The sequence below is a fragment of the Bubalus bubalis genome, chromosome 2, assembly GCF_019923935.1.
Source record: "Bubalus bubalis isolate 160015118507 breed Murrah chromosome 2, NDDB_SH_1, whole genome shotgun sequence".
NCBI lineage: Eukaryota > Metazoa > Chordata > Mammalia > Artiodactyla > Bovidae > Bubalus > Bubalus bubalis.
In genome coordinates, this window is record NC_059158.1 from 52,415,238 (window position 1) to 52,426,262 (window position 11,025).

The following is an 11,025-nucleotide window of genomic DNA, read 5'->3' on the forward strand; positions in this document are numbered from 1 at the left end:
ACTCTGGAGCTCTTTGAATTGTTTGGTATCCAGAGGTTATATATGGATTAAATGGGAAGGTCTCTTGGGAATTCCTACTTTTCCCTTAAGACTTTTCCCTTAAGCTCCTTGGAGCTGATGGCCTGACAGGGGAAGTTTCTCTTAGGCTTTTTGGGGCATCTTTCATCAGAGCCAATTTTCATCAGAGCAATATTTAGCTGTTATCTTGTCTAAATTCTCTTTTTCTTTCGGGGGAAGCTGATCTTGTTTCTCATCCCTATCTTTAAGCTGCTCCTGAGTAGTCATAACTGCTAACATCTTTCTTAATTGCCGATAGTCAGGCAGGTCTTCGTTTTTCTCATTTTCCTCAGGTTTAACGTTTCATCCTCATTTTCCTCTTTAAAAGTTACTCTTTTAGATTCAGAGGCAGGTTTAGCTACAGCATTTTCTTCACTATCCCCTTTAAGATGTACTTTTTCTGAATCTGGGGCAGGGTCTAAGACATCTCTAATGATATTCCATAAGGAAAAGGCATCATTAGGCACCTTTTCTGAGCCATGTTTGGCATGGTAAGTTTTTAGCTGTTTTCCTACTTTCTCCCAGACATCTAAGTTAACAGTGCCTTCATCTGGAAACCAGGGATAGTGCTCTTGTACAAATGAAAAAAATGATTGAATGCTGGATTTTTTAACTTTGATTCCTCTTTTACTTAGTAAGTATAAAATTACTCCTATAAAGAGCTGTCTTTCATTTGATTCAGTGTTACCCATGTCAGAAAATTAAGTATAATAGAAAATAAAGCTTTTAGCTTTCAAAAGATCAGGCTTTTCTTTGGCCTTTTAACTTCAGAAACCATTTTTTTCTCTCTAACTCTAACTCTTTAACACTTTCAACACTTCCCACTCCTACTTGCCCTGTCTATCCTACAGGGGGGTCCGTGGCACCCTGAGTGGGGTCCTAGCCTTCCCTAAAATTCAACACAGGGGGAATAGGGTTGGGGACCTACCTTCGAATCACCTGTCTCGGGCGCCACCTGCCTGGATCCAGCCCCGGCTGATCCAGGGAGTTCGAAGCAGGGATGGCGTCGGCGAGGATCAGGATACAATAGCTTCAATTAGATATTAATTAAAGATGTAAAGAGTAATAGAATGAGGATAGCTCAGTAGGAAAATTCAGTGGAGAAAAGAGGCTGAGTAGCTTGGTTTACGCGGGAGACCAATAAAACTTCAAGACAAGAAGCTTGCACCACTTATGTAGGCCACAGGCATCCTTCCATTCTCCCGAAGGACAGGAGACACTGAGGCCTCCCCGGTCGGATCTTAGAAGCCCAGGCAAAATTAGTAAGCTTTGTGGGTTCCCCGCTCCAGGTGGAGACTCAGCCAGAGTGTAAGAGAGAGAGCAACATGGGGAGACCAGTATTTTGAGAAACTGATCCCAATTCTTTATTTTCCATGGTCTACTTTTATACACTGAGATGTTATGCAAAAGTCACGTGGGGTCAGCAGTCCTGACTTTTATCAAATCAGGTGCTTCATACAAATGTATACAGAGGTCTTAGGGATGTTACCTCATCTTCTGGCCAGGGGGCCTGCTGACAATTTATGACCCTCTCCTTGTGACAGCAGTCAGTCAACCAGAACACTTATTTCTCCAGGGATGATTATTCTTAAAACAGACGCCACCCAAATAAAGTCACAGTCCTATAGGGTGAGAGTATAGTGGGTTTTAGTTAAGGAAAGAATTTACTTAGCCTAAGGTCTAACGTGATTTATATCAAAGGTTAATACTTATTTCTTCTATATATTCATTAATGTGTGTAAGGGCAGGGGATAAGGAGACTTAGCAACAAACATTGGCTCAACAAATGAAAAACCCCTCCCCATACAATTTCTAATCAGCCCATTATACTTATACTAATAGTTTTCTAACTTTTCTAAGGAACCTGTTTTTAGAAGGTTTAAAGCATCTCGTGCCTCTCACAGTTGGGGGTCTGTGAGCAATCACATGTGGCCGGACAAGCCTGTCAGGCAGACTAGAGAAACTTCAGAGGAGTTTGTAGGTTAAAACACTCTTGTCACGCCCAGGAGTTTTTATTAACTGGAGCTCTAGGTTAACTCCTTCTCCGAAAGAGGTGGTGGGGGACAGCCCGCCATAAAGTCAAAGGTGTAGGTGAGAGCACAAAGTAGTAAAGTAGGCAGGCTCTGGTAATGGGGGTAGATGCTCGAGGATTTCCAGGGGGACTCCTGAGGCTCGATCCCACCTTTGTGTATGTCAAGCCTCCTTCCTCATGACCCTTGCCACAGGCCAAGTGCCTCACTCTGGCCCCCAACAGAAGACCAAGTATTAAAATCAGTATTACATACAATACTCAAAACCTTTCATCATTCTACAACCTGGTTAATCACTTTTCTCTCCTCTGCCACAAAACAGCCCAAGCTTCAGGTATTGAAGCCTTCCCTGCCTATGAGTGACTTTGAATGAGAGTTAAGGAAAGCCTTGTGACAAAAAGAGTCATAGCTATTGTAATTTTTAAAATAACTCTTCTACCACTGCACTTTACATTTTTCTTTTTAAAAGAATTTCTCATGAAGAACTGCCATCATTGAAATCATAAAGACTGCTTTTATCATTGTAGTTATAACAATATTAATTATGCAGTTTATTACTATATTAAATGTAGAGGGTTTCTACTTCAAGTAAACATGTTAAGAACCTACTATTCATATTTCAAAAGGATTCTTCAATTCAAAAAGGACTCACTGCAGTTTTTCTATAAAAAAAATCCCCATGGTTTTAAAAATAATTAAAAAATTTTAATTTAGACATAATTTTCAGGAACTCTTCTATTATACAAAACGATGTGCAACTCTGCATGTATATAGATCATGCCATAAAGAAAAAGCTCATAAAAATTTCCCATTAGTTATCTAATTAACTGTGTCTATAAGGATGAACATAAACATTGGTTACAATGCGTAGAAAACCACTAGAAAAATTTATGCTCATACTATTTACTGTTTACGATTCTATGTAAGGACTTTACATTGCTAGTTTCTAAAGTACAAAGAACTTTAATATGCCCATTATGCCCTTTCCTAATTGCTAATTTTTTGAAAACTTTTCTTTATAAATGATAGAAACATAAACTTCAGTTTGCCTGGTAGAATCACAGAAAATTTGAATTAGTTAAGTAAAATTTGATGACCCATAAGTAATAAATACTGCACATTACCCACAGAATCCCAGTGTCAGAATTGTGTACTGTAGGCATCAGAGACACAGAAATCCAGGAATCTGGAAGGAATGAAGAGCTCCAAGTCCTAACCTGGGTGGAGTGTCAGATGACTTTCAACTAACATGGATATCTTGAAAAGAGCTGTTAAGTTCTTAGAACAAGGGAATTTTGTAATCATGGTATATTTCTTTTGAACCAATGGCCTTCTCCAACTTAGTTCTAGAATTCCTAAGTAGCTGATGTTAGTAATTCTGTTGCTTCTTTTCCAAATTTACCTTGGGTTTGGTAACATGGAGTTCTTTCACCATTTGAATATAATGCTTCTTCCATACACCCTGCTCATAGGGAGTTGGGGAGACATTGATGTACCAGTTAAACTGTAAACATTTTAGAATCCAGAGCTGATTCAGTTCAGTTAAATTCTTCCAATGCATGCTCACCTGGAAAAACAATGTTAAAAAACTATTCAGTTTACATGTCCACTTTCTCTAGGTTTTGAGCTGTCACCCTGGCACTGAGAGAACTTCTTTATTTTTTTTTCTGGAGTGGGTTGCCATGCCCTCCTCCAGGGGATCTTCCTGACCCAGGGATCGAACCCATTTCTCTGAGTTTCCTGCACTGCAGGTGGGTTCTTTACCACTGAGCCACTGGGGAAGTCCATGAATGAATCAGAGCAAACATAATTTTAACTAGATAAACCAGGCCTGGAATTCACAACTAGTTTCTTTTTGGTCCTTTTCCTCCAAATCACAACCAAGTTACCTCCTACCTGAAGTGCTTCCTAACCAGGCAGGAGGTTTTTTTTTTTTAATTTTTTTATTTATTTATTTTAATTGGAGGATAATTACTTTACAACATTATGATGGTTTTGCCATACATTGGCCATAGGTATACATGTGTCCCCTCCAACCTGAACACCACTTCCACCTCCCTCCCCAACCCATCCCTCCAGGTTCTCACAGAGGACTGGCTTTGGGTACCACTTTTTCTTTTTTTTTAATGTTAATTCAGGCAGAATCCAAGTCAACTAATATTTATTGAGCACCTATTAACCATCCTCATCACAACCTGAAGGGTAGTATAATTAATATTCTCCCCTTGCAAATGCAGAAACTAAGCTTCAGATAAGACTTTGGAGCTTCATAAAGGTCTATGGCTATGCCAAAGCCTTTGACTGTGTGGATCACAATAAACTATGGAAAATTCTGAAAGACATGGGGATACCAGACCACCTGACCTGCCTCTTGAGAAATCTGTATGCAGGTCAGGAAGCAACAGTTAGAACTGGACATGGAACAACAGACTGGTTCCAAATAGGAAAAGGAGTACGTCAAGGCTGTATATTGTCACCCTGCTTATTTAACTTATATGCAGAGGACATCATGAGAAACGCTGGGCTGGATGAAGCACAAGCTGGAATCGAGATTGCTGGGAGAAATATCAATAACCTCAGATATGCAGATGACACCACCCTTATGGTAGAAAGTGAAGAAGAACTAAAGAGCCTCTTGATGAAAGAGGAGAGTGAAAAAGTTGGCTTAAATCTCAACATTCAGAAAACAAAGATCATGGCATCCAGTCCCATCACTTCGTGGCAAAATAGATGGAGAAACAGTGGAAACACTTTCAGACTTTATTTTTCTGGGCTCCAAAATCACTACAGATGGTGATTGCAGCTGTGAAATTAAAAGATGCTTACTCCTTTTAAGGAAAGTTATGACCAACCTAGACAGCATATTCAAAAGCAGAGACATTACGTTTCCAACAAAGGTCCATCTAGTTAAGGCTATGGTTTTTCCAGTAGTCATGTATGGATGTAAGAGTTGGACTATAAAGAAAGCTGAGCGCTGAAGAATTGATGCTTTTGAACTGTGGTGTTGGAGAAGACTCTTAAGAGTCCCTTGGACAGCAAGGAGATCCAACCAGTCCATTCTGAAGGAGATCATCAGTTCTGGGTGTCTATTGGAGGGACTGATGTTGAAGCTGAAACTCCATTGCTTTGGTCACCTGATGCAAAGAGCTGACTCATTTGAAAAGACCCTGATGTTGGGAAATATCCAAGGCAGGAGGAGAAAGGGACGACAGAGGATGACATTGCTGGATGGCATCACTGACTTGATGGACGTGAGTCTGAGTGAACTCCGGGAGTTGGTGATGGGCAAGGAGGCCTGGCATGCTGCGATTCATGGGGTCACAAAGAGGTGGACACGACTGAGCAACTGATCTGATCTGATCTGAGATGAATGCAATTGTGTGGTAGTTTGAGCATTCTTTGGCATTGCTTTTCTTTGGTATTGGAATGAAAATTGACCTTTTCCAGTCCTGTGGCCACTGCTGAGTTTTCCAAATTTGCTGGCATATTGAGTGCAGCACTTTCACAGCATCATCTTTCAGGATTTGGAAGAGCTCAACTGGAATTCCATCACCTCCACTAGCTTTGTTTATAGTGGTGCTTTCTAAGGCCCACTTGACTTCACATTCCAGGATGTCCGGCTCTAGGTCAGTGATCACACCATCGTGATTATCTGGGTCGTGAAGATCTTTTCTGTATAGTTCTTCTGTGTATTCTTGCCATCTCTTCTTAATATCTTCTGCTTCTGTTAGGTCCATACCATTTCTGTCCTTTATCGAGCCCATCTTTGCATGAAATGTTCCTTTGGTATCTCTGATTTTCTTGAAGAGATCCCTAGTCTTTCCCATTCTGTTGTTTTCCTCTATTTCTTTGCATTGATTGCTGAAGAAGGCTTTCTTATCTCTTCTTGCTATTCTTTGGAACTCTGCATTCAGATGTTTATATCTTTCCTTTTCTCCTTTGCTTTTCCCTTCTCTTCTTTTCACAGCTATTTGTAAGGCCTTCCCAGACAGTCATTTTGCTTTTTTGCATTTCTTTTCCATGGGGATGGTCTTGCTCCCTGTCTCCTGTACAATGTCACGAACCTCATTCCATAGTTCATCAGGCACTCTATCAGATCTAGGCCCTTAAATCTATTTCTCACTTCCACTCTATAATCATAAGGGATTTGATTTAGGTCATACCTGAATGGTCTAGTGGTTTTCCCTACTCTCTTCGATTTAAGTCTGAATTTGGCAATAAGGAGTTCATGGTCTGAGCCACAGTCAGCTCCTGGTCTTGTTTTTGCTGACTCCATCTTTGGCTGCAAAGAATATAATCAATCTGATTTCAGTGTTGGCCATCTGGTGATGTCCATGTATAGAGTCTTCTCTTGTGTTGTTGGAAGAGGGTGTTTGTTATGACCAGTGCATTTTCTTGGCAAAACTCTATTAGTCTTTGCCCTACTTCATTCTGTATTCCAAGGCCAAATTTGCCTGTTACTCCAGGTGTTTCTTGACTTCCTACTTTTGCATTCCAGTCCCCTATAATGAAAAGGACATCTTTTTGGGGTGTTAGTTCTAAAAGGTCTTGTAGGTCTTCATAGAACCATTCAACTTCAGCTTCTTCAGCATTACTGGTTGGGGCATAGACTTGGATTACTGTGATATTAAATGGTTTGCCTTGGAAACAAACAGAGATCATTCTGTCATTTTTGAGATTGCATCCAAGTACTGTATTTCGGACTCTTTTGTTGACCATGATGGCCACTCCATTTCTTCTGAGGGATTCCCGCCCGCAGTAGTAGATATAATGGTCATCTGAGTTAAATTCACCCATTCCAGTCCATTTCAGTTCGCTGATTCCTAGAATGTTGACATTCACTCTTGCCATCTCTTGTTTGACCATTTGCCTTGATTCATGGACCTGACATTCCAGGTTCCTATGCAATAGTGCTCTTTACAGCATCGGACCTTGCTTCTACCACCAGTCACATCCACAGCTGGGTATTCTTTTGCTTAGGCTCTATCCCTTCATTCTTTCTGCAGTTATTTCTCCACTGATCTCCAGTAGCATATTGGGCACCTACTGACCTGGGGAGTTTCTCTTTCAATATCCTATCATTTTGCCTTTTCATACTGTTCATGGGGTTCTCAAGGCAAGAATACTGAAGTGATGCCATTCCCTTCTCCAGTGGACCACATTCTGTCAGATCTCTCCACCATGACCCGCCCATCTTGGGTTGCCCCACGGGCATGGCTTAGTTTATAATTAAAACTAAAACTAGAGAATGAAATAATTGTCAAAAGAACTGTAGCAGAAGTTCTCAGGGACAGCTACAACAAATCATCTCTTAATGTTGCTGATTTGAGGCTGGAACTGGGAAGATGGGCATTAATAATCCTAGTAAGATATGTTCACATTCCTTCATTATATCAGTCAATGATTTAAAATGTTCAACACTAAAGGAGGGGATAAAGACATGGGAGGTTAGTCCAGACACACTAATATAATGCAATTGTATGGACTGTGGGTAATTCTGAAAATAACTTCTAAAACTTTTCTTCACTTTTATATCCATACATATTTTCTTTTAAAAATTCAAATTGACATAGATTTAGCTGTTAGAATGTAGCTATGTAATGGATGAAATAATGCAAAGCAAATTATTTTGGATCAAATTTGCTAAGTAGAACATGCAAATACATGCAAAGCAAACCGGTTAAGATGAGTAGTAAGGTACTCTTTTATCACGCACTTAGAGAACAAAATCTATGAATCCTCTTCTTTGGGTTTTATGATTGGAGTAATTTCATGTGAGTTTATAGTGGATAAGCAAATATGCTCCCAATAGTACTGGTTCTCTGAAAAAATCTAGATGTTTTTGCTAGCAGTCTGATGTTGGCACTAGCAATATTCATTTACCCATTCACTCATTCAATCCCTCTTTCAAACATCCAATTTTCAACAGCTAGTAGTCATTTTCTGTGCTATAGAATCAAAGAATGCCAACAAATGCAAGTGTGGAGATAGAGATAATTATTTAGATAAACAAACATATATTTCCCAGTATATGTAAGCCAAAAAACTTAACTGATTCAATTTTGTTTTAGCTTTTTTAATATGTTAATTACTATATAATTCATGAAGCAGGATTATTCCTTAGGCATGGAGGATTGATTACTCACTTATCTGGTATATATCCAAGCCCAGTAAATTATGGATTAGTTTTCTAAAGTATTCATAAGTGCATCTCAGAATAGAAGTGGTTAACTCCTTAAAGAGGGATGATAGAAGCTGAAAATGTTTCTCTGTTAACTGTTTAGCAAACAGTTAAAACATTTATAATTAAAATCATCACATTATTTTTCAAGTAATAATTTTCTCAGTGCTGTAATCACATCCTTGTTCCAAAGGCTGTATATCATGGGATTGAACATCGGAGTCACTATGGTGTAGAACAGAGAGAAGAGTTTGTCAGTTCCTGCAGAATGACTGGATTTTGGTCTTGAGTAGGTAATGGCAGCAGATCCGAAGAATAACATCACAACCAACAGGTGAGAAGAGCATGTGGAGAGGGCTTTAGCCTGTCCTCTGGCTGTTGGCAACCTCAGAATAGTGGAAATGATTTGGCTATAGGAGGCAAGGATCAACAAAAAAGAGATGGAAGCAAAAACAGAGCTACTGCATAGACTGAGAGCTCATGTGCAAAAGTGTCTCCTCAGGCTAGCTTCAGAATGGGGGGTATGTCACAGAAGAAGTGGTTAATTTTATTCGAATGACAGAAACACAGAGAGAAGATCTGGCATGTTTGCCCTATCTGCACTGGAATTCCACTGACCCAGGAGCCCACAGCCAGCTGGAGGCACACCTTTGGGGTCATGACCAGGGGATAGTGCAGAGGGTCACAGACGGCCACACAGAGGTCATAGGCCACACCGCCAGGAGGAGACACTCAGTGGCTCCGAGGATAAGGAAGAAGCACATTTGGGCAGCACAGTTCAGCACAGAAATGCTTCTGTCCTGAGTCCAAAGGTTCACCAGAATCCTAGGTAGAGTGATGGACACGTAACAGATTTCCAAGAAGGAAAATTTGCCAGGAAGAAATACATGGGTTTGTGCAGGGCAGGGTCAAGTGTAGTTACTATTATAAGACTCTTTCCAGTAAAGATAATGATGTAAATGATGGAGAACACCCCAAATAATAGCCCTTCGAGGTTTAGAAGGTCAGAAAACCCTAGAAGTACAAATTGCATCACTGTGGACATGTTGTCTTCTGCTTCCCTCTCTTCATATTGCATCTGTGGCAATGATTCAATCAAAGGTACTGTTATTTCACTTTCTTTGGCTTTTGTTTCCTTATATATATAAAAGATGGTACACCATTCATTTTTTCCAATTCGATTAGAAAACAAACCTATAATTTGCTAGGTGTCTAAAAGATTGTGAATTACATTTTTCATTATTATTAAATCCATTTGTAAGAAAAGTTATCCTTTTAATCTTTATTTTCTACCATGAATTATCACTTTTTCTGAAGATTTTGCTCTTCATCTGAATGCTCAAAAATGCAAAAATTTGAGTTAAATTCATTTACATTAGTGATTTTGCTCTTACGGCCTGTGTTTTTCTCTTCACCTCTCAATTCTCAATTCACCTCTCAATGTTTAATTATTATCAATTGAAAGTTAATTTGATTGCATGGTGAAATATATTGTAAGTGACCTAAGATAGTTTTAGGGATGAATGTAGTGGCAACCCACTCCAGTACTCTTGCCCGGAAAATCCCATGGGTGGAGGAGCCTGGTGGGCTGCAGTCCATCGGGTCGCAAAGAGTCGGACATGACTGAGCGACTTCACTTTTCACTTTCATCCATTGGAGGAGGAAATGGCAACCCACTCCAGTGTTCTTGCTTGCAGAATCCCAGGGATGGGGGAGCCTGGTGGGCTGCGTCTCTGGGGTTGCACAGAGTCGGACACAACTGAATCGACTTAGCAGCAGCAGCAACATAGTTAATTTTTAAAGTGTTGGTTTTCCTGTGGTATTTCCAAAGTCTTGTTTGGGACTGATATTCTACATATTTCATTTTTTTCTTATAAATAAAATTGATGAGCTGACTATATAATATTACGGGATGTTACTAGTTTTCAGACGTGTATATTGGTGTAAAGTCTATAAATCAGTAGTGATAAGTTCTATTCAGATTTCTCAGTTGAGAGAAAAGGAATTTTAAGCTGTTCTTTTGGCCCAGGAACAGTTGAGACATAAGAGGCAAGTACATTCAGGTTTATGTTCACGAAAGCAGTTCTAGCTAGAATGTTCACCTCTCACTCATTTACTACATGAAAGAGATACCACCCACAACTCATCTGTGAGATCTTCCTAAATTACCCACATCCTCAATAATTGCTGTTTTACTGATGATCCCATTCAACTTATTCATTCTTTATTTTTTGCATGCGTTTGTGTTAGTCATGCATGTGAATGCAATAGGTTGAGATCTCCCATCTTTTTTGCATTTTTCTTATTATTTTAACTATATTACTAGCTTCTTTTGTTTGTTTGTTTGTTTTTCTGTAGATCTTTTTGGGCAATGCTTAGTACATTTCTTCCACTAAATGTGATTCATTATCTTCTAGAATACATTAAAGATGAATCAATTTGATTGCTTCTTTGGAATTTCCCCCAAAGTGTAAGAGCCCGGATAGCTCAGTCAGTAGAGCATCAGACTTCTAGTCTGAAGATCCAGGGTTCAAGTCCCTGTTCAAGCGGAGATTATTTCAGGCTTCCCTGAGAGCTCAGCTGGTAAAAAATCTGCCTGCAATGCAGGAGACCCCTGTTTGATCCCTGGGTTGGGAAGATCCCCTGGAGAAGGGAAAGGCTACCCACTCCAGTATTCTGGCCTGGAGAATTCCATGGACTGTATAGTCCATGGGGTCACAAAGAGCCAGACAAAACTGAGAGATTTTTCACTTCATT

At 39.7% G+C, this 11,025-nt stretch overlaps 1 non-coding gene and 1 pseudogene across 1 annotated transcript; one reads left to right on the plus strand and one right to left on the minus strand.

Annotated features, from left to right (window-relative positions):
* Nucleotides 1–8,407: 8,407 nt before the first annotated feature.
* LOC102391148 lies at nucleotides 8,408–9,313 on the minus strand (annotated as a pseudogene).
* A 1,431-nt stretch (nucleotides 9,314–10,744) lies between these two features.
* Nucleotides 10,745–10,817, plus strand: TRNAR-UCU. Its single transcript has one exon. It is a non-coding gene; the product is annotated as a tRNA-Arg (tRNA).
* The last annotated feature ends 208 nt before the right edge of the window (nucleotides 10,818–11,025 follow it).